This window comes from Zea mays, chromosome 1, assembly GCF_902167145.1.
Source record: "Zea mays cultivar B73 chromosome 1, Zm-B73-REFERENCE-NAM-5.0, whole genome shotgun sequence".
In the NCBI taxonomy this organism is placed as follows: Eukaryota; Viridiplantae; Streptophyta; class Magnoliopsida; order Poales; family Poaceae; genus Zea; species Zea mays.
The window spans coordinates 173491422-173496702 of NC_050096.1; the positions used below are offsets into that span (position 1 = coordinate 173491422).

The window sequence follows — 5281 nt, forward strand, 5'->3', positions numbered from 1 at the left end:
ACATGCATCGCAATAGATATCAAATCCCTTCTGTAGATCTGGCATAACCAACACTGGTGGTGACGTCAATCTCTTCTTTAATTGATCAAAGCTATCTTGGCACTTTTTGTCCCACTTGAACTCTCTTCCTTTCTCCAGAAGCGAGGCATGGGCTTAGCAAACTTAGAAAATCCTTCAATAAATCTCCGATAGTATCCTGCAAGCCCCAAGAAACTCCGAATCTCCGTAACTGTAGTGGGTACGCTCCACGCCATTATCTCCTTGACTTTAGCAGGATCCACTGATATTCCTCCATTAGAAATGATATGTCCAAGGAATGGCACCTCGCCAATCCAGAACTCGCATTTGCTAAACTTGGCGTAGAGTTGATTATCTCGTAGCTTCTGTAGCACCAATCTCAGATGTTCCTCATGATCACTTTCACTCTTAGAATAGATAAGAATATCGTCAATGAACACCACGACGAATCTGTCCAAATACTCCATAAACACCTTATTCATCAAATCCATAAAATAAGCTGGTGCATTAGTTAATCCAAACGACATAACAGTGAACTCATATAATCCATATCGAGTCGAGAAAGCCGTCTTGGGGATATCCGATGGTCTAATCTTCATTTGATGGTAACCCGATCTGAGGTCAATCTTAGAGAACACCCTGGCACCTCTCATCTAATCAAATAAATCCTCAATGCGGGGTAATGGGTACTTGTTCTTCACGGTAACATCATTAAGGGACCTATAATCCACGCACATCCCTTGCGATCCATCTTTCTTCTGTACAAATAGAACTGTCGCTCCCCAAGGTGAAGAATTCGGACGAATGTACCTAGCCTCTTGTAATTCCATTAATTGCTTCTTAAGTTCCTTTAGTTCTTCTACGGACATCCTGTATGGCAGTTTAGAAATAGGAGCAGTCCTAGGTAAAAGATCAATGACAACTCAACTTCCCTATCTGGTGGCATCCCTGGTAACTCCTCTGGAAAGACATCCGGAAAATCCCTAACTGCACGGATGTTGCCACCCACAAACTTCTCATCTACTAAGAATGTTGCTAATCTGATGGTGGTAGTTACTGCAATTTCAACTTCAAATCTTTCTTCTTTGGAACTGGTGAGTTCTACGGTTCCCTTAGCACAGTGTATATACTGCCTTTGCCTTTCTTAACCATGACATACCAAGGATCAAATCTATACTGCTCTCTTCTAACACTATAGGGGTAGCCCATCTGGGTTAGAAACACAGGGTACAAAAGAAAGGATTGTAGACAAAGCATGTAATTACGAGGCATGTTACTTTGGGGGATTTATTAGCTGAGTGTGTCGCCTACTAAAGCTAATTCATTACCTTATGGTGCTACATGCTAAGATGCCCGTCTATACTATTTTAATCAATCAAAGAAGAAAATCAGGCATTGATCATCAGAACAATCAACCAACATTTTTAATAGAGAATTTTTTTTAATTTTGTCTTAGGTTCCCTATCTTTGAAAAAGTTCATAGTTGTAGGATTCCAAAGTGTGTAATCCATCTTGTCTCAGAGTAGAGAAGGTAAGAATAATTAGAGTAGAACAATAAAAGGTGAGACAGAATCAAGATAAGTATAGAATGAATCAGAGTAAGGTAAGTAGGTAAGGGTGTTGTCCATTTCTATCTAGGTTTCGTCCTACAGTCAACTTTTCCTCTGATACCACTTCTGTAACACCCGGGATTTAAGGGATAAAGCCGGGTGCATCTCATACATTCGCCAAAGAAGACAACATATATAATAACAGAGTGTATAGAGATAAAAGTCACAATATAATCAGAGTACTTATTACATAGCGAAAGTCTTACAAAATAAAAGATAAATATAAAACAAACTAAGGATCATCCTTGGCGCAAGTCAACTGGGAGACGCCACCTAGATCGAATCGAACTCCTCGATACGTGACTCCTCTTTAACCACCTGTTCTTCTCCTGTGGGGGGGTGTGAGATAGCAAGGGTGAGCTCACACATGTTCATCACTCAACAAGTTGTGGGGAATAATGTGGCATGAACTCACCAAAGGTGGGAGTTCATGTGATGTGTAAGGTTGATCAACAATAGGGGTTAAAGTTGAGCATTGCTTTTAATAAGTTGGTCAAATTTTATTAGCAGTTACTAAATGTAAGTAAATACCAAACCTTAAATAAAATAATAGAACAAAATTAATAATAATCCCATGCATATGCAAATGACAAAATTGAGTTTAAGTTACATAAATTAATCATCAGAGAGTCCTGAGCTGCTCATGACCGTGAGCTCGGCTAGTATACCAGTTTTACACTCGGCAGAGGTTATACCCTGTACCCACAAGTCGTGTATCCCATGTCGCCAGGGTTAGCTAGACCCTTAGACACTACTGAGGTGAATGGCTAAGGATCCACAATGAGGCCTTTACAAAGTTCCACTAGCTTCCGAAAACCCGCTACAGTTTATGGGAAGAACACTTGCAAGAATCCCCCGTCTGACCACCATCGCAGCAAAATCAACCCGAGAACCTCCTTGCATGCAATCCCTACTGCCCTTGCCCCTTTCAGGTAAGGTAGTCTTCCACTTGCTTTCCTAGTTAGTTGGCCAAGGGCGTCCCATTAAACCCTTATGGTGGCACGTGTTTCTCAAATTAAGCTCCATGTTCCAATTAACATTAATGATCTTGACATGAACATAAATAGAATAACAAAATAACTGGAACATGGATATAACAAAATATTATCCCAAAACCATGTAAAGCAATAACAAAACTACCCAAGTGATTCAGGGATAACAAGGTAAAGAGATAAACAATCTAGGGTGACCTATCGGGTCCCATCAAAATTAAACCTATGTATGGTAAATGATTATAACGAACATTATTGGGTAACAAAAGTGGTCAAGGGCACAACTTGCCTAGCACTTGAGATTCCAGGTACCAGTATGATTCTTTAGATCCTCGTAACCTCACCGCTAGTCATAGCAATACAAACAAACAGTGTATAGACAAAATTAACATCACACCAAACATAAGAATATACTGCATAATAATGATCTACGCGTTGCTACGAGATCGCGGGATTGAGAACTACTAAGATCGGAGTTACGATTAAGGAGTTATGATTTTATAGAAGATCTATGTGATTAAAATATTAAAATATATTATAAATTGGTTAGGATATCCCATATGGGAGAATATTCTATAAATGATTATCTCAACATTAATCTAAGTTATAAATTGACCATAGATTATATTCTAGTAGATTATAATGATAAGTAGTTCAACGAGACTAACCAACATTCGTTAAATAAAGATCTAATTATAAAAGAACAAGACATGATATAATAAATGTTTTTATTGCATAGTAAATATTCATACGAGACTAACGCAACTTGAACGGATCAAATCGGAGTTAAAACGGAGAAGTTATGAATTTACTAGGTTTTATGTGTTTGATACAAGATTATTTAGGATAAAAATTTAATGTGACTTTCATGTCAAAACAGTGGTACTAGATGATATACAATAATATTACAAAATCATAGAAATTAGAATGGATCAATTTGGACTTATTATGAATTTTCTACGAATTAAACAAATTCTAACCATTACTTTTATATTAAAAATAGATTTCTATTCTCTTTTCCTGGATTTTTCTATTTACTGGACTGGGCCTAATTTATTAGGAAAGACAGGGGTCTCGGACTAAAATTCCTAAGACTCAGAGTTATATAGTGATGGATGGCGGGTTGATACATCAGAAACTGAGGGATTCTTTTGTAAATGTGTACACTGAAGGGGTATCTTATGGTCTCGACCGTTGGATCGGATCCGAGGGCCGGAATTAGATCGCGAAACGTTATGTGAGAAAACGATCTCATCCGTCAGCCTTTAGATCTACGGCTAATAGCTTAAATAACCGAACTCCAGTCCTGGGCGCACGATCTGGCATCAACGGTCGCTAATCGATCCGGCTGAGCTGCTACTGTCATCAAATATCGACCGTATAATGCTGGATCAACGGTCTGAAGTTTCCCCTCCCATGGCCTCTCAAGAACGACGGCTCGCCCCCTACGGCGGCGCCACCGCCGGCGAGATCCCCCGACCCCGAGTACCGGCGATCACGACTACCATCAACGCGTGCTACACGAAGAGAGAACGGAGGCGAACAATATAGATGGCTGCTCACCATGAATCGCGCTGTGCCAATACATGTCCATGGCAGATGGCGGCCCGGCAATGGTGAAGTGTTGGCTGCGGCGGCGCCACCCGAGCCTCGGCGAAGGATTCCGAGAAGTCCGGCAAGGAGTCAGGGCGACTACCTAACCCGGCGCTGTTGGTGGAGTTCTGTTCAACCGTCCGGTGGCTTGCCAGAGCTCTCCACGGCCATGGGAGCGGCGGCTTGGCAGCAGCACCGCACCCCGGCGAGGCATCCACCGCCCCCCAGCTGCCGGTCGAGTCGGCAGCGGCGCCCAGGCGAGGGAGGGACGAGCCGGGGAGGACGACAATGAGCTACAAGCAGGCAGGGCAAGCGTAGGGCGCAATCCAGGGGAGACGCGCGCAACCGGAGTTAAGCAGAGGGCAGGGGCATGACGGAGGAGCTTTCCATGGGGAATAGAGAGGGCTGGCCTTCGATTTTATCTCTGGATCGAGCCCGACTTTAGGGGGAGACGCGGTCGGCGAGGAGCGAGATGCGCGCGACGAACCGCCAGAGCTTCGCGGAGCCATTCCCCAACCAACCGCGCAGGAAGCGGAGCTGAGAGCATTCTGTTAAACGGAGAGAAGAGATAGCTGACAGTGCGGCCCCACTGAGCGGTGACCGACCCCCTTCCCCACTGGGCCGTGCGCAGTGGATGCGTAAATGGTTCAAACGGCTAGATTCAGCGCGAACTCGAGTTTTTCCCATTTTCTTTCCTTTTCCATTTTTCTTTTTTTTCAAAGATTTCTATTGAATTCAAATGTTCAACTGAATTTAAACTTTTGGGTTGTGAACTGGTAATTTTAAATTAAATAGTTAATCCAGTCATGCTAGTAAAAGACTCATTTATATATGTATATTTCTCTTCATGGTACTTATAGAGTTTCATTTCCCTCTCTTTTATACATTATTTCCAAACCCTAGAATTTGAATCCTGTTAAAATCCTAATTCCCATTATTAATGTATCTTTATTAATATTATTATTTTTATGAAATGCACAAACAAACAAAAACCCCAACATGATGCATAGAGTATTTTTATTAGTTATTTGTTCACTCAAAAAGGATGTTCCATGTTGTAATGAGTAG

General features: G+C 41.8%; 1 long non-coding RNA gene across 1 annotated transcript; it reads right to left on the reverse strand.

Annotated features, from left to right (window-relative positions):
• Positions 1–1759: 1759 nt before the first annotated feature.
• Positions 1760–4660, reverse strand: LOC103640560 (uncharacterized). Its single transcript, XR_559727.2, has 2 exons — positions 4184–4660; positions 1760–1957 (listed from the first exon to the last, which is right to left on the reverse strand). It is a non-coding gene; the product is annotated as an uncharacterized lncRNA (long non-coding RNA).
• Positions 4661–5281: the final 621 nt, after the last annotated feature.